The 19,520-nt window shown below is 42.9% G+C and overlaps 1 protein-coding gene across 1 annotated transcript in view; it reads right to left on the reverse strand.

Annotated features, from left to right (window-relative positions):
• VEPH1 (ventricular zone expressed PH domain containing 1) overlaps positions 1 to 8,163 on the reverse strand; it is a 529,573-nt gene extending 521,410 nt beyond the window's left edge. Inside the window, exon 1 of the mRNA XM_044289371.1 lies at positions 7,777 to 8,163. The gene's annotated coding sequence lies outside the window, so the exon portion shown is untranslated. The remainder of the gene's footprint in view (positions 1 to 7,776) is intronic.
• Between the last annotated feature and the right edge of the window lie 11,357 nt (positions 8,164 to 19,520).

The following is a 19,520-nucleotide window of genomic DNA, read 5'->3' on the forward strand; positions in this document are numbered from 1 at the left end:
ATGCACCAAAAGCACACCTTTTGGTTAAAAATATTTTCTTTCTTATTTTCCTCCTCAAAAACCTAGGTGCGTCTTATTGGCCGGTGCCTCTTATAGGGTGAAAAATATGGTATATATTTCAGGTATTGTACTGAAATAGGCCACAAAATTATTTCCAAACAAATACAAGCAAACGTGACCTGCATATATATTTCTCGTATTGGACTAAAATAGGCCACCAAACGATTTCAGAGTAAATAACAGAAAAAATTAACTGCGTATATTTTTCTCTTTTTCTACTGAAATATGGCAATAAACGCTTTTAGAGCAAATAACACCAAATGTGAACAGCGTTTATTTTTCTTGTATTGTAGTGAAATATTTCAAGAAACGCTTTTAGCGCAAATAACATCAAATATGAACTAAGTCTATTTTTCTCTAGAAATATGGCAATAAACACTTTTAGCGCAAATAACACCAAATGTGAATTGCGTCTATTTTTCTTGTATTGAAGTGAAATATAACAAGAAATGCTTTTAGCGCAAACAGCAAATATGAACTTAGTCTATTTTTCTCTTTTTCTCTATAAATATGGCAATAAACGCTTTTAGCGCAAATAACACCAAATGTGAACTGCGTCTATTTTTCTCGTATTGGAGTAAAATATGACAAGAAACGCTTTTAGCTCATATAACAGCAAAAATGAACTGTCTATATTTCTCTTTTCCTCTAGAAAAATGGCAAAAAATGCTTTTAGCACAAATAACACCAAATGTGAACTGCATCTATTTTTCTCGTATTGTAGTTGCTACTGAAACAGCAGAGAGCCAGAGCAATCTGCAGTTAACCGGCCGGGAGGTGGTCGGAACTGTGTCTCATCTCGCTTTAGTAACGGCAATATGAGACAACCCCTTTAATAACTTATCCAGTGCTAGTAGAAATACACTACACTACGTGCAGAATTATTAGGCAAATGAGTATTTTGACCACATCATCCTCTTTATGCATGTTGTCTTACTCCAAGCTGTATAGGCTCGAAAGCCTACTACCAATTAAGCATATTAGGTGATGTGCATCTCTGTAATGAGAAGGGGTGTGGTCTAATGACATCAACACCCTATATCAGGTGTGCATAGTTATTAGGCAACTTCCTTTCCGTTGGCAAAATGGGTCAAAAGAAGGACTTGACAGGCTCAGAAAAGTCAAAAATAGTGAGATATCTTGCAGAGGGATGCAGCACTCTTAAAATTGCAAAGCTTCTGAAGCGTGATCATCGAACAATCAAGCGTTTCATTCAAAATAGTCAACAGGGTCGCAAGAAGCGTGTGGAAAAACCAAGGCGCAAAATAACTGCCCATGAACTGAGAAAAGTCAAGCGTGCAGCTGCCAAGATGCCACTTGCCACCAGTTTGGCCATATTTCAGAGCTGCAACATCACTGGAGTGCCCAAAAGCACAAGGTGTGCAATACTCAGAGACATGGCCAAGGTAAGAAAGGCTGAAAGACGACCACCACTGAACAAGACACACAAGCTGAAACGTCAAGACTGGGCCAAGAAATATCTCAAGACTGATTTTTCTAAGGTTTTATGGACTGATGAAATGAGAGTGAGTCTTGATGGGCCAGATGGATGGATTGGTAAAGGGCAGAGAGCTCCAGTCCGACTCAGACGCCAGCAAGGTGGAGGTGGAGTACTGGTTTGGGCTGGTATCATCAAAGATGAGCTTGTGGGGCCTTTTCGGGTTGAGGATGGAGTCAAGCTCAACTCCCAGTCCTACTGCCAGTTTCTGGAAGACACCTTCTTCAAGCAGTGGTACAGGAAGAAGTCTGCATCCTTCAAGAAAAACATGATTTTCATGCAGGACAATGCTCCATCACACGCGCCCAAGTACTCCACAGCGTGGCTGGCAAGAAAGGGTATAAAAGAAGAAAATCTAATGACATGGCCTCCTTGTTCACCTGATCTGAACCCCATTGAGAACCTGTGGTCCATCATCAAATGTGAGATTTACAAGGAGGGAAACCAGTACACCTCTCTGAACAGTGTCTGGGAGGCTGTGGTTGCTGCTGCACGCAATGTTGATGGTGAACAGATCAAAACACTGACAGAATCCATGGATGGCAGGCTTTTGAGTGTCCTTGCAAAGAAAGGTGGCTATATTGGTCACTGATTTGTTTTTGTTTTGGTTTTGAATGTCAGAAATGTATATTTGTGAATGTTGAGATGTTATATTGGTTTCACTGGCAAAAATAAATAATTGAAATGGGTATATATTTGTTTTTTGTTAAGTTGCCTAATAATTATGCACAGTAATAGTCACCTGCACACACAGATATCCCCCTAAAATAGCTAAAACTAAAAACAAACTAAAAACTACTTCCAAAAATATTCAGCTTTGATATTAATGAGTTTTTTGGGTTCATTGAGAACATGGTTGTTGTTCAATAATAAAATTAATCCTCAAAAATACAACTTGCCTAATAATTCTGCACTCCCTGTATGAGCCACAATGACGTGGACACTTGGTATAAATGATGGTAAATATGTTGGGACTGAAGGGCCTGACCCCACCATGCGCTCTTTCTGGAAATTGGCAAGGATGGTGTAGAAACATCACTTGTGACAAAATTTAGACAGAATGGCATTTACAACTTGCAAACCTGTGATTTACACCAGAAAGTTTGTATAGGACCACTGTAAATGTGCCATGTTTAACCCCTTCAGGACTGCCGCTGTACAAGTATAGCAGAAGTCCAATCTTTAAAAATGCATTTTAAACAGCAAATAGCCTGAGCTAATGCTTGCAATTGGTGATAACGCCGATCACAGACATTTACCCACATTAAACATTGTGACCTCTTCATCTGAGGCAGCTTTCCAAAGGAATGGGGTCCCCGAGGACCAGGGTGGCCGCTCATTCTCTGTGGTACCCTCAAGCATTAGGAAGCCTTTAGGCTACCACAGCAATACATTCCTATGGAGTCCTGCGTCTGGCAGGGCTTCATAGGAATGTATTGAATCTCCTATAGACTATAACGGTCAATCATTGCAGTCTATGTAAAAATCAGTCTCATGATTGCATGTTAAAGTCTCCTAGTACAGCGGTTCCAAAATCCTGGGCAGCGGACAAATACTGGGTCATGGATCATCTGGTACTGGTCCACGGAGAGCACCGGAGTTGAACAGCGGGGACAGTTCCTGTGCCCCACCGTTTAGCCTCATAGGCTGAAGGTGGCATGAAATTTAAATATGCTACAACTCGGGGACACTTTTATGTAAAGAAGGCACTACTGGGGGGTCATTATATGTGAAGAGGGCAATACTGGGGGGCATTATACTGTATGTAAAGAGGCTGCTACTGGGGGGCATTATATGTGAAGAGGGCACTTCCGGGGAGCATTATATGTGAAGGGGGCACTACTTGGGGTATAAAGGGAGGCATTATTACTAAATAGGTGTGGTTAACTATGCAGAAACAAGTTGTGGTCAGGAGACACCATCTGTGCAGAACTGAGAAAAAAATGAAATGACTCCAGCCAGGGGAGACATCACCTGTAAGTCATTGAGTGAGGCCTAAACGGGACCATTAATTATTCTGTTTTGTTATGTGTGTGATTTATGCCCCCAATATTAATTATCAAAACGTAAATTGTTACTCATAAGACATATGTAATGTGAAACAGGCACTGTACTACATCTGTATTTATTTGCTCAAAAAGACTGCAAGAAAAATTGCAGTGGAATTAACAAAAAATGCTGCATGTCAAACTACGCTTAGCTTGGGACCACACTGACAAGCATGAATAATGAAAAGGGAATAAAGTAATAATGGAAGCAGGTAAGGGGTGTGGGTGGTCTGACTACAAACCGAACATTGTACTGTCAGGCTCGCTGACATTCTGAGCTGAATTTCAAAACCTACTAAAATGACTAGCTGCTAAAATATTAGCAAGTGGTACTAACTTTGCCTTATATGAACCCCCAAATTACACACAAGGGGTTGTGGTTGGGACTAATGTATGTTTACCTACACTAGCAGGTGGACATAGCACCAGCTCATTGGTTTCAGTTGCATTGAAATAATTCTCTAAAATCCCCGGAAAGAAAGACCAGACTGTGTGGCTGGCAGCACCATACGGCCAAGCAACGCTCTTCTACGGCAGTCAATGGTGGCACAATTCTGCAGTAAAATTGTGCACTCTCTGGCCAACGTGGGCGAGTGTGCATTGACTGCGTGCACACTGTCTGGTTTCCCCTACCAGGATTTTAGAGAATTATCTAAATTCCACTGAAACCAGTGAGCTGGTGCTATGTTGACTTGTAAGTGTAGGTAAAAATACATTAGTCCTAACCACAACCCCCAAAAACTGTTCTTGGGTTTTATATACAGTAAGGGAAAGTTACCACTACTTGCTAATATTTTAGCAGCTAGTCATTTTGGTAGGTTTTAAAATTCAGCTCAGAGTGCTAGCAAGCCTGACACTACAATGTTCGGTCTATAGTCAGACCACCCATAGCCCTTTCCTACTTCCATTATTAATTTATTCTCTTTTCATTATTCATGCATATCCTGACCATTGTCCATCTCGACAGGTCCAGTCAGCTATACTTTCGAGACAGTACATTCTGCTGCTTTATTTGCCTTGTCTGACAAATTATTAAATCTGAAGAAGTGCACCTGCAAATGGATTGCGTACTCTTCCCATAATAATAAACATATAACCATTCCAATGTGCTTGTCTATAGAGGGGTTTGGAGATCTCTTCCATCTTGGCAGAAGTGTGGCATTCCTAGAGAGTTCGGTTCCCTTTAAGGCTCTCTGACTGAATCATGGACACATTTTGTCTTTTAGGGAATCAACATAAAAAAGCCCTTTGACTTTGAGTTGCTTGTGTCTCGTGAGCTACTCTGTGCTTACCCTCGGTCTATCCTTCTACCTGGATATATTTAGAGCTAATGTTGATGTTATTTTTGCCCTTCTTTTTTTATGTCTGGCAGCATTAAGACCTACCTAAAAAATGCAATATTCAATTTCAGCCATTAGTAAATATCTTACAATCACTGAATCCCAGCCACTCAATAGGATTATTATTGGGTTCACGAATACCTAGTTATAGCAGATATTTCTGATATCATGACCTTGCTTGCTGAATGATTAGGGCTGCCCATACATTGCTTTTTGCCTAGGTTTATTTTCTGGAGATTTACTACATTGTCTGGTTGGAATCTCCAAGGTCTATAATGGCTATCCTCGCGTTTTAAAACTAATGGGGGACATTTACTAAGACTGGAGATTTAGACACCGGTCTTAGTCCATGTCCGCCTATACATAACTTAGGAGCTGGTCATGTGACTTGCTTATATCTATGCCAGTTCCCTTGCTGGCATTGATTTAAGTCATTTTCTACACCAAATTCAGGTGTAGAAACCCATAAATGAAATGGGTCAGGCCGGTCCGCCCCCTTCCCCACCAACACCACGCCCACTTTTTCCGCCACCTCGGAAAAGTGCCATAAGCAGGGGAAAGTCGCAGATTGTGACCAAATTCACGACAAAAGTACGCCAAAAGGTGGCGTACTTCACATCATAAATGACCCCAATGTTTTTTGTGGGTTTTTCTTTTCAGGCCACAACTACTGTGTGAATGTATTGTTAATAATATGACACTGTTGGTGTTAGCCATGAAGCCATCCTCATCTATAAAGATGCTTAGGCTGCAGCAGGGAGAGTTTTGTACTACATGCTGGCTGTTTAACCGAATGGCCCACCATGTAACACAGTGATGGCATGCCTTCGTCAGAGTAGAAGCCTCTCTAACGTTGCAGCTTTTTGCTCTGTATTAATGAGGGGGTCTAAAGCAGGGCACCTTGCACTATGAGATACACAGCAGTTGCAGGTTTCATGCTGATATTGGTTAATCTCTGGAAAAAAAAAGTTTATCTAGGTATGCAAAAAATAATGCAGACATAAATAGCTCATTTTGGGTCAAATAAGCAGTGAGTGTTTGCCTAGTAGCAAACAGTGTGGCTTACAATAGTTTCAGATCCTGCAGATTGGGTTCTGTTTTTCTATATACTCAGGTTACAGCTATTTCTGTGCCTCATTATATATCAATGGTGTTCTACTTCTAGGACAGCACTTATTAACACTCATTGTAAATGTGACAATGTCTTCCATTGATAAAGCTAAACCAGCACAGACATCAACCATCTAAATGAGAGCTTGAATGAAATGGTGGCTGGTACGGGTACTGGATGGCAACAGAGGAAGATTATTAAACTTTAGAAGAAAGGTTATATTGATCTTATATTTGATTTCAATATATAGCGAAATGTGACATGATATAACATAAAAACATATAACACGTCATACAGTCAATAAATAGTAACATGTATTTAACAAAAAGTCTACAAATTTTACTACTAACACAAATATTATAGTATTATAAGGCTGCTCCTACTACAAAGGTTTTCGCTCATTTTATGTCATTTTCATAACATAAGTGATTCTAAGCGTATTGTGGTGATGTGTACAGTATAAGTGGTTTCGGCTAAGTGTAGTTTGCCGAGACAGTTTTGTCTAGATGTTGTTCTAGGCTGGATTTCATGTGGACTGGGGGATAGGTTTGGTAGTGGGATCTGCCAGTCCACATCCTTCCACTACATGTTTTGTCTTTTGCCGGAAGTGATCGCAGGTGAGGCCTGCTGCTGTAATCAAGGTGGGATAAAACAACCCTCTGTGTATGACTTTTAGGGAGAAAGGCTGAGGAAGCCTGAGAGAGAGGGTAGCCTGAGAGGCTCTGTGTGGTCTCAGCCAAGAGGGCTGAGGGGCCACGAGGCTTTGAAAAGACTGAAGTTTGGGGGGCCCAGCAAAGCCTATGGAAAGAGGGATGCGCGGTCAGAGTCGGGAGGACTTCTGGACCATCTCCCCCCAAGGGTGCTAGTGTGGTCACAGCCTGCGGCTGCTGGACCATATATGGCTAAGGAAGCTGGATCTAATCCCCTGTGGGAAAGGCGCTCTATAGGTGAGGTAGAGACAACACGTGTATTAGGTAGAGCCCAGATGGGCAGGTGTTTATTTTCGATGTTTATGTATGTGATGGTGCTGAAGTGCCAAAATAAAGCACCTTTTGGACTTGAACCCCATTGTTGGAGAAGTCTGTGATTGCGACCCCCTGAGAGAGCGATCCCTTACCGTATATTTTAGTACGTTATAGTATCGCCTTTCATACACAGTACACATAGAAATGATTTAAGTAATAAACATCAGAGCACACATTCATACATGACATAATCTTGGGCACTGACTCACATATGCATTATACATAATAATTGCTTGCAATGAGGGAAGCATCTTTTAAGCTTTCTCTTACTCAGCTGCTTTGAAGTGTGGGAATTTTGGGACAATATGTCCAGTCTCTTTTCAGAAACTAAGTGAAAGGACCTCAGCTTTCCCTAGCTTACTTTAAATTCACAAGATCTGAAACTTAAAACGTTTAGACCCTGCATTACTGTTCTGTCTACAAAACCATTGTATAGGCAGATACAAGGATGTCAACATACAGGGTAAATGTAAAATGAGGCCTGAAGAACTGGACATAACTATTTCACATCACTTTGCAAAGCTCTGAAAATTGCAAAAACAGCTTTAAGAAGAACGTAACATGATATGTGCATTCATTTGACATGGATTTTCATGTAATAATTCTTCTAAAGCAAATACACAGGAATTAAATGTTTAAGTTCCACCTGTCGTAGGCACAAGTGTAACACATTCGGCACAGTCTCACTACTTACATTTAGGGCAATGCACTTATTCCTTCCCAAGAACTTCCAGTTCTTCAATACCGCTCAAGCAAAAAAAAACACTAAAAAGCATATATCTCATCCAAAATGATTTTCTATCATTTCAAGACCTTTCCTTTCGTCAACAAGCAAAGATAGAGGCGGTGAAGTGCCTGTAGATGCATTGGTGCCTTCTGTTACAGTGGTCTGGATACCCCCTGAAAGCCCCTGCCTCTGGTATGTGAGAATGAGTCTGCTGGCTCACAGCATTGTCTGTCAAACCAACCAAAGACTATTCAGTTACCCTGGAGTTCTCATGTGGGCTCAGGCAAACAAAAGTCTTCTCTTCATTCGCCTCAGCTCATTATCCACACACATCTTTTACCTATGTGAGCAGCAATACCTATACCGTGATGCTTCAAATACACTGGGGTTTTTGTGGTATACCACAGCTTTAAATATTAACTAAGTAGTAGAAGTCGCGTTAATAAATAACATGCTGCACACTGGTGTGGTTTATAAAAGTAATATTAAAGACAATATATTAAAGACAATATATCTGTACTCCGACAGTGTGATATTCCATTGATAAAAAAGAACTAGTAGAATATGTCTCAAGAAAATATAAAAAACATGACTGAATGAATAAAATGCTCGAACCAAATACAAACGGACCCGTGTGACCAGCCTCAGTATTGTTAATTATTCCAAACCTTATTCATGTGCAACTTTAAGGGCTCATGCACACAAATGTATTTTCGTTCCGTGCCTGTTCCGTTTTTTGGGTGGACCATATGCGTAACCATTTATTTCAATGGGGCCACACAAAAAAAAAATGAGCGTTCATAGAAATGCTTGTTATAGATTATCTGGCGGCGTAAATTTACTGCCGTTTACCCAGTGGCGTAGCGTTGGTTGCCAGCACCCGGGGCAAGCCAAAAATTGCTCCCCCCCCCACCCCGGACACGCCCCCTTTAACAGATACTGTAGTAGATCACTAGCAGTCCTATGTAACACCACAGATAGCAGTGATAACTCCCCGTGTACAGATAATGTAGTAGATTCACCTGCTGTCCTATGTAACACCACAGATAACACAGTGATAACTGAGTACAGATAATGTAGCAGATGTCACCTGCAGTCCTATGTAATACCACAGATAACACAGTGATAACTGAGTACAGATAATGTAGCAGATGTCACCTGCAGGCCTATGTAATACCACAGATAACACAGTGATCACTGAGTACAGATAATGTAGCAGATGTTACCTGCAGTCATATGTAACACCTCAGATAACACAGTGATAACTGAGTACAGATAATGTAGCAGATGTTACCTGCAGTCATATGTAACACCTCAGATAACACAGTGATAACTCTCTGAGTACAAATAATGTAGTAGATGGGTGTGAACCCCCAGAATTCAGAACACACACTGGGCCAGATTTATCACGACTCTGACAGCTCACTCCACTTCCACATATGGCTAAAGTCAGTTTTAGCCAAGTCAGATTTATGATCGGCCCTTTAATACTGTGAAAAATGTGGTTTGCTGGTAGCAGTTTATCTGTCAATAATCAGCTTTACAAAAGACGCACGTCTTTACGAAAAAGTTGCATGTTCTATTAAAAAGCCGCATAAGATAAGTATGGTCCTCACTGGAGTGAAATTGCGCATTTTTTAGCAACTTTTTTGCGACCTTTTAAATAGTCGCAATAGTAAATCTGTCTAGAGATTCATTTACATAAGAAAACACGCCCACTTTCAGAAAACTGGCGAGCATAGTGCAGAGCCAATAAAAGTCGCAATTTTTGCACAATTTAAGCGATTGTGCAAAAATTTGCAACTTTTTCACTCCATTATTCTGTGACCTGAAGTCTGGGGCCAGGATGCGGCAGTGTAGGCCATATTCTCAATCTCCTCCCCCAACCCTACCGTAAAATAGATATGTGCATCAACATTATTATTACAGTAGAATGCCGCACCATACCTGTTACATCCTGTGACGTCTCCTGTGATATAGACTTTCCTCAACGTCATCATTCAGAGATAAGACCGCCATGACACCTTCTTTCAGCCGCTTCTCGTTTCTGCAGAGTTTCACAGAAAAAAATGTAGGTTCCTCACTTTACTATCATCCTTTCCTTCCTGGTGTCTCAACAACTCCTCCTGCTGCCCCCCAATAATGTGCTAGAGCCATACAGATAGTCCCCCATTCCCCATAATATTATAACCCCTGTATATTATAATGGCCCCTTCTTTATTATTAATGTAATGGCCCCCTCTTTATTATTAATGTAATGGCCCCTCTTTAATAATGAAGAGGGGCCATTACATTAATAATAAAGAGGGAGGCATTATATTAATAATAAAGAGGGAGGCATTATATTAATAATAAAGAGGGGCCATTACATTAATAATAAAGAGGGGGCATTTTATTAATAATAAAGAGGGGGTATTATATTAATAATAAAGAGGGGGTATTATATTAATAATAAAGAGGGGGCTATTATATTAATAATAAAGAGGGGCCATTATATTAATAATAAAGAGGGGGCCATTATATTAATAATAAAGAGGGGCCATTATATTAATAATAAAGAGGGGGCATTATATTAATAATAAAGAGGGGGCCATCATATTAATAATAAAGAGGGGCCATTATATTAATAATAATGTATTGGCCCCCTCTTTATTATTAATATAATGTCCCCCTCTTTGTTATTAATGTAATGGCCACCTCTCCACTCTTATTACTATGATGTCCAGTCAGTGGTCCTCCTCTTTCTGCTCCTCCCCCACCCCCATAGTGCCCCCAGTGCCTCTGCAATTAGGGTAGGGTACAGTTAAAAAAAATAATAATAATACTTACCTGTCTCTATCACAGCTTGCTGCATCCCGGGGCAAGCGGTCACAAATGCCTCACTGTGCCTTCCCGCACCGCGTCATCTCGCAAGATCCGACGCAGGAGGTCACAGTGAGGTAATCGTGACCGAGTCCTGCTTCAGCCTATGAGGTATAACGGAGGGGAGGGGAGCCATAGGCTGCCTGGCGCCCCCTGCAATTTGGCGCCCGGGGCAACGTTCCCCCCGCCCAGGGGAAATGGCACATCATGAGGGTGATATGTCCATTCTACTATAAGTGTCAGCTGCACTGATAAAGAGGCAGGACTTTAACCACCTCAGCACCCCTAGCTTAAACCCCCTTAATGACCAGACCACTTTTTACAATTCTGCACTACACTACTTTCACAGTTTATTGCTCGGTCATACAACTTACCACCCAAATGAATTTTACCTCCTTTTCTTCTCACTAATAGAGCTTTCATGTGGTGGTATTTCATTGCTGCTGACATTTTTACCTTTTTTTATATTAATCGAAATTGACCAAAATTTTTGCAAAAAAATGACATTTTTCACATTCTGTTGTAAAATTTTTCAAATAAAACTACATTTCTATATAAATTTTTCTCTAAATTTATTGTTCTACATGTCTTTGATAAAAAAAATGCAATAAGTGTATATTGGTTTGCGCAAAAGTTAGAGCGTTTACAAACTATGGTACAAAAATGTGAATTACCGCATTTTTAAGCAGTTCTGACTTTCTGAGCACCTGTCATGTTTCCTGAGGTTCTAAAATGCCCAGACAATAGAAACACCCCACAAATGACCCCATTTCGGAAAGTAGACACCCTAAGGTATTTGCTGATGGGCATAGTGAGTTCATGGAAGTTTTTATTTTTTGTCACAAGTTAGCGGAAAATGTTTTTTTTTTTTTTCTTACAAAGTCTTTCTTACAAAGTCTCATATTCCACTAACTTAATAAAATTTTACATGAACTCACCATACCCCTCACGAAATACCTTGGGGTGTCTTCTTTCCAAAATGGGGTCACATGTGGGGTATTTATACTGCCCTGGCATTTTAGGGGCCCTAAAGCGTGAGAAGTAGTTTGGAATCCAAATGCGTAAAAATGCCCTGTGAAATCCTGAAAGTACTCATTGGAATTTGGGCCCCTTTGCGCACCTAGGCTGCAAAAAAGTGTCACACATGTGGTATCGCCATACTCAGAAGAAGTAGGGAAATGTGTTTTCGGGTGTATTTTTACATATACCCATGCTGGGTGAGATAAATATCGCTCTAAAAGACAACTTTTCCCATTTTTTTATACAAAGTTGTCATTTGACAGAGATATTTCTCTCACCCAGCATGGGTATATGTAAAAATATACCCCAAAACACATTGCCCTACTTCTCCTGAGTACGGCATTACCACATGTGTGACACTTTTTTGCAGCCTAGGTGCACAAAGGGGCCCAAATTCCAATGAGTAACTTTTAGGAGGGCATTTTTAGACATTTGAATTCCAGACTTCTTCTCACGCTTTAGGGCCCCTAAAAATCCAGGGCAGTATAAATACCCCACATGTGACCCCATTTTGGAAAGAAGACACCCCAAGGTATTCCGTGAGGGGCATGGCGAGTTCATAGAAGATTTTTTTTTGGGGGCACAAGTTAGCAGAAATTGATTTTTTTTGGTTTTTTCTCACAAAGTCTCCCTTTCCGCTAACTTGGGACAAAATCAATCTTTCATGGACTCAATATGCCCCTCAGCGAATACCTTGGGGTGTCTTCTTTCCAAAATGGGGTCATTTGTGGGGTGTTTGTACTGCCCTGGCATTTGAGAAGCTCCACAATCATTACATGTATGGCCAGCATTAGGAGTTTCTGCTATTCTCCTTATATTGAGCATATGGGTAATGAGATTTTTTTTGTCCATTCAGCCTCTGGGCTGAAAGAAAAAATGAACGGCACAGATTTCTTCATTCGCATCGATCAATGTGGATGAAAAAATCTCTGCCAAAAAATGTGCAAAAAAAAAAAAAAAAAAAGGAGGGGAAAGGCCTCTGCCAGGACATAGGAGCTCCACCCAACATCCAAACCCACTCAGTCCGTATGCCCTGGCAAACCCGATTTTCTCCATTCACATCAATCGATGTGGATGAATAAATCATTGCTGGAATTTTATTTATTTATTTTTTATATACAAAGTGTTTGCCAAAGCATATGAACACCGCTGCCCCCTAAGCTCATATGCCTCGGCAAACGTATCTTTTACTGCAGAGGAGAAATCTCGTCTTGCAGCGCCGCATACGCCGACTTTTGTGTAATCTGACAGCAGTGACAGCAGCGCAATGCTTCTGTCAGAATGCACATCAGTGCTGCAGCTGGTCGATCGGTTGGTCCACCTAGAAGGTTAAAAAAAAAAAAAAAAAAAACAGGCCGCAATACAATAAATTTATTAACATTAACTTTATATAACATTTGAAACAGAACATTAACTTTTATAAACTTTATTGAACTTTTGGAACATTAACTTTTTTGCTTACCTGTGATTTTTTTTTTTACCTTTATAGGACAAACCTCTCCTTCCCCATGGGACAATGTGCAAAGCACAGATCGCGTAGAGATGTGGCGAAGTACATTATGCACTTTGTCCCAGGTGAAAGGAGAGGTTTGCAGCAGCTCTATGTGAAAGGGCCCTAAGAGCCCTGTGTGCCTGTCCTGTGTCACGCAATACCTATACTAAGTGTACCTGTGTGTGGTACTTCCGGAAACACTCCCCTAAGCATAGGGGCAGGGTGGTCAGGGCAGTCAGGACAGAAATAGCGTGTGTCACGCCTTATTCCACTCCTGCTACAGACACAACATCTTTTTCGGGGTGATGCTTTTGTTGAGGTACCAGCAACGACATTGGGGAAATGTCGCTCGTGAGACTACACTGGTGGTTGGGGCCACGGAACCTCCTAGATACAGGAGTTTTGCGATGATCTCTTCCTGAAATTTGTGGAAGGATCGTGTTCTCCCAGCCTTACTGTAGAGAACAAAACTATTGTACATCGCCAACTGAATTAGGTATACAGACACCTTCTTATACCAGCCTCTGGTCCTGCGGGAAAGTAAATAAGGAGCCAACATCTGGTCATTGAAGTCCACCCCTCCCATGAGCAAATTATAGTCGTGGACCAAGAGGGGCTTTTAAATGACTCCAGTTGCTCGTTCAATTTGTATTGTCGTGTCTGCGTGAATGGAGGAGAGCATGTAAATGTCACGCTTGTCTCTCCATTTCACCGCGAGCAGTTCTTAGTTACACAAGGCAGCCCTCTCCCCCCTTGCAAGACGGGTGGTAACAAGCCGTTGAGGGAAGCCCCGGCGTCTAGGTCGCGCGGTGCCACAGCAGCCAATCTGTTCTAAAAACAAATGCCTGAAGAGGGGCACAATTGTGTAGAAATTGTCCACATAAAGATGATACCCCTTGCCAAATAAGGGTGACACCAAGTCCCAGACTGTCTTCCCCCGGTAGTCAGGGCAACCGACCGGCTCCAGGGTCTGATCTTTACCCTCATAGACACAAAATTTGTGCGTATAGCCTGTGGCCCTTTCACCGAGCTTATACAATTTGACCCCATACCGGGCGCGCTTGCTTGGGATATATTGTTTGAAGCCAAGGCCCCCGGTAAAATGTACAAGGGACTCGTCTATGCAGAAGTTTTGCTCAGGGGTATACAAATCTGCAAATTTGGTGTTAAAGTGGTCTATGAGGGGCCGAATTTTGTGGAGCCGGTCAAAAGCTGGGTGGCCTCTGGGACGAGAGGTGCTGTTGTCACTAAAGTGCAGGAAACGCAGGATGGTCTCAAATCGTGTCCTGGACATGGCAGCAGAGAACATGGGCATGTGATGAATTGGGTTTGTGAACCAATATGACCACAATTCATGCTTTTTTGGTCAGGCCCATGTTGAGGAGAAGGCCCAGAAAAGTCTTAAGTTCGGAAGCTTGGACGGGTTTCCACCGAAAGACTGGGCATAAAAGCTTCCCGGGTTGGCGGCTATAAATTGAGTGCATACCGGTTTGTTTCTGCCACGACTAAGTCAAAGATCTCTGCAGTAGAGAACAGCTCAAAAAACCCCAGTGCCGATCCGATCTGAGCTGTCTCAACCCGAACTCCAGACTGGGCGGTGAAAGGGGGAACTACTGGTGCGGCTGAAGATGGGGGCTTCAAATCAGGGTTTGCCAGCACCTCAGGGACTCTAGGGGCTCTGCGGGCCTGTCTGTGCAGTGGCTGCGACGGGGGAACTACTGCACGTGCCACTGTACCAGCTTCAACTGCCCTTCTGGTGCTCGCCACTTCACCATGTTCTACGGCAGTGCTGGTACTAGGTCCAGGATGGGCTGCGCTGCTGGTGTATGTCTCACCAATCCGACAGCGACAGACCCACTCTGCTGCCCTTGAAGCGGATCCTGCGCAACCTGTGGTCTAGCAACACGGGGCCGGGTACGCCTGGTGGTATCTGGGACCTCAACCTCATCGTCCCGCTGGATTTGTCAGATGACGGTTCCCATTCCTCATCCGACTGGGTCAGAAGCTTGTAGGCCACTTCAGAAGAATACCCCTTACTTGCCATTTGGTCAACTAAATTTAGGGGGTATTCCCTGAGACTACCCAAGAATGAAAGCAAGCCTGTCTTACAAATGGGAGGCTAGCGAAGTACAGGAAGCCGCTGCGATTGATAAAAAATATCAAAACTGATTTTTTTATCGCCGCAGCGCTTGTGTAGTGATTGCGCAGTGATAAAAAATAACGTGGGTGAACGCACGTGTGGGCGACCGATCAGGCCTGATCGGGCAAACACTGCGTTTTGGGTGGAGGGCGAGCTAAGGTGACACTAATACTATTATAGATCTGACTGTGATCAGTTCTGATCACTTACAGATACTATAAAAGTACCAATGCTGATTAGCGATACACTAATCAGCGAATCAGTGACTGCGGTGCGGTGGGCTGGGCGCTAACCGACGCTAACTACCTACCAAAGGGGCCTAAACTATCCTAAAACCTAACAGTTAATACTGGTGAAAAAAAAAGTGACAGTTTACACTGATCACTTTTTTCCCTTTCACTAGTGATTGACAGGGGTGATCAAGGGGTTAATTGGGGTGATGAGGGGGTGATCTGGGGCTAAATGTGTAGTGTTTTGTGTACTTACAGTGATCTGTGCTCTCTGCTGGGACCAACCGACGAAAAGGACCCAACAGAGAGCACAGAAGCCATTTAACACATTATATTTATAAATATAGTGTGTTATATGGCTTGTGATTCGATTTTTTAAAAGTCACCAACCTGCCAGCGGTGATCATTGGCTGGCAGGCTGGTGACAAACTTGTGCTGCAACTTTTCCCGGCCCGCACTGCGCATGTGCGGGCCGGCTTGGCGCATCATCTCGCGTCTCGCGAGATTACGCACCGATGCGTCGACGAGGAACAACCCGGCCGCCCGCAGGACGCATCCCTGCGGTTAAATACTATACATCTGCAGAAAATGTAGTAATATGTAGAGGATACGGTCGGCACTGCTGTAGGTGTGGGATTTAATTTGGTGCTGCACTGATCGAATGTGAGTAGTGGTGGTGCTCAGCATAAAAAACAAGTAGCATTTGCAACAAAGGAGAGAAAAGAAAAAAGAATGCAGCACTCACCAAAAAATACTCTTTGCAGCTTTATTCACATAGAAAGCACAGCTAGGAGGCAACAGCTGTTTCGCGCTTGTTGCGCTTTTTCAAGCCATCCTTGGCCATATGCAGAAAATGGTATGACTTCTTACTCTATAAAGATATAAATAAAAAAATAAAAAATAAACTTTAATGTGTCTAAAATGGAAAAGGATTTCTGGATATATTTATTGGCAATAATCTAAATTCCTGCATGCACTGTCAATCTGCTGCATCTATAGCTCTAACTAGCCAATGAAGTTATGTAAAATGTTATATTCTATAAATATGTAAATTACCTCTTTAGGAAACTTTGTGATAAGCGATCCCATAGAGAACACCAGGTTACTGTATGAAAACTAAAAGAAGAAATTGGCTCTCTATATATGAGGGCATTACTTTACTGTAAGAACATGCTTATTATGGGATTTTTTTTTCCCCATCACTAAAGGCTTTAGTGATTGAAAAAATTGAGGATAGAACGAACGGGTTACACATATTCCTGGAGAAATACAAAAGATTAAAGGGGTTATCCAAAGCTGTAAACCCCCCCCAACACACACACAATGCCAGGGCCCCTCATACAGACAATACTTACCTGTTCCCAGATGCCTGTGTCCTCCAGGGTCCCTCCACGGCCGTTGCTTCATCAACCCGTCGTGAAGATCACAACATCCTGCAACGGGGGGGTGACCCGCTCTTTTTACGCCATCATTGTGGCCTGCTATTGGATTTCACAACCCCCCCCCCCCCCTTCCCACACGTAGGTTGTGATCTGCACAATGGAAAAGTGCAGTGAAGGCAGTTGAGGGATTCAGAGGATACAGGCTTTGGGGACCAGGTAAGTATTGTCTGTATAAAGGGGCCCGGGCATTGGGGAGGTAGGAGGGACTACAGTTTTGGATTGCCCCTTTAATCCAAGTACGAAGCCAGTGTAGATTTTTTTCACTATATGGCAAATAAAGCGATTGGCTGCAGAGGCGTCAAACAGAAAGTTTACATACAGGCATATGGTTAGAGCCTCAAGTGCTTCCCAAAATGAGAAGTGAAGTCAGCAGCAGGGTCCACACGATCCAGATCACTGGATGAGACCAGCCAGGCTTAGGCTACTTTCACACTTGCGTTCGGGGTTCCGCTTGTGAGTTCCGTTTGAAGGCTCTCACAAGCGGATCCGTACAGTCCTAATGCATTCTGAGTGGATGCGGATCCGCTCAGAATGCATCAGTATGGCTCCGCTCAGCAGGCGGACACCCGAAGGCTGCTTGCACGTTCGGGTGTCCGCCTGGCCGTGCGGAGGCAAACGGATCCGTCTAGAGTTACAATGTAAGTCAATGGGGACGGATCCGTTTGAAGTTGACACAATATGGCTCAATTTCAAACTGATCCGTCCCCCATTGACTTTCAATGTAAAGTCTGGACGGATCCGTCTGACTAACTTTCAGACTTAGAATTTTTTCTGAAATATAATGCAGACGGATCCGTTCTGAACGGATCCCATCGTCTGCATTATAGGAGCGGATCCGTCTGTGCTGACACCAGACGGATCCGCTCCGAACGCAAGTGTGAAAGTAGCCTTACAGATGTGCAAATAAGTGAACAGTGAAGACAACTAAAAAGAGCACTGGAACCCGTGCTTGTTCCAATAAAAGCGTTCTTCGATGAACTGATGGTTCAGGGTCCATGCATAAAATGCATTTCGGGGTCCTGTCTTCTTCAGTTGCAAATAACAATAGTTCATACAAATCAGAGGTGACTATTGCACCTCTGATTTGCATGTACTGATTGTCCTTTGGAACTGAAGAGGCAGGACCCCGAAACGTATTTTATGCATGGACTTTGAAACTTTGCCATAGTAAAGACATCTTTTATTGGATCACATTGATAAATAAAACATTGTGAGTAATGTGGATGCATAAACATGAGAAATGCTTTACCAGGAGAATACCTCCAGATTACTGTATGTAATGTGTGACGGATCAGGGAGTGTGGACCCACTGTGCCTACCTGGTTTGGCTTTGGATTGAACCCTAAAAGCGTTATTCTGGCGCTTCCCTGGTATTCACCCCTTAACCCCTGTACAGAGATCTAGACTTCACTGCAGGGAAGCAACCAGACCGCTACCTATAGTTAGCAGCTGACCCATTGGGGTTAGGGATTCTGGTGCGAGAATCAGAGTCTCTGGGCACAGAAAACACACCAAAAACTCAGCAAGCAGGCACAGTCTGGACAGTCACTTAAACTGATTATGTGGGTTTTGGCAGAACTTGACTGAAGGAAACTTGGTTGGAAGGCAGAGATGTAGGGAAACCACACCACAATAGTAGAGGTAGTGAGAACAGTCTCTAATACTGGAACTGCAGATATCTGCAACATAGGACACTAGGACCAGTGATGGTCAGTTCGTAGTGTTCGCCAGCGAACACATGTGGGCTGCCATCTTTAGTAAGGCAGACTCACCTGTCTGGCGATGCACAGGTAAGCCTGTGCCTGTGCCGGGAGCCGGTCTGAAATCAAGTACAGTCACCGGGAGCAGGCAGTTCCGAGAACAGCCTGATAAAGGCCCCCGGCGGCTGTTCTCAGAACTGCCTGCTCCCGGTGACTGCATTTGATTTCAGCCCGGCTCTCGGCACAGGTAAGGGCTTACCTGTGCATCGCCGGACGGGTGATTCTACCTTACTAAAGATGGCAGCCCGCATGTGTTCGCTGGTGAACACTGCGAACTGACCATCACTGACTAGGACAGCTTGTGGGCAGGGTAGTGGTGGATGCAGGAACAAGGACTGTAATAAAGACAGGGCAGACAGGCTAGGAGAACTTAAACACATACTTGAACTTAAAGCTAAACTGTGTCACAGACATTTAGCTCTTCAGATGCCATATTCAAATGTGACCATGGCATCTAAAAAGTATGCGATGGAAAGGGAGAATACCTCCATCATAATAAATGTGATGGAGAAGGAAAATACCTCCATAATACTGTATGTGGAGAGGGAGAATAACCTCCATAATAATATATGCGATGGAGCAGGAGAATACCTCCATAATACTGTATGCAGTGGAGCAGGAGAATACCTCCATAATACTGTATGCAGTGGAGCAGGAGAATACCTCCATAATACTGTATGCGATGGAGAAGGAGAATAGCTCTATAAGGGTCCATTCACACATCCATAGAATGGGTCCGCATCCGTTCCGCAATTCTGCGGAACG

This window comes from Bufo gargarizans, chromosome 4, assembly GCF_014858855.1.
Source record: "Bufo gargarizans isolate SCDJY-AF-19 chromosome 4, ASM1485885v1, whole genome shotgun sequence".
NCBI classification, from domain to species: Eukaryota; Metazoa; Chordata; class Amphibia; order Anura; family Bufonidae; genus Bufo; species Bufo gargarizans.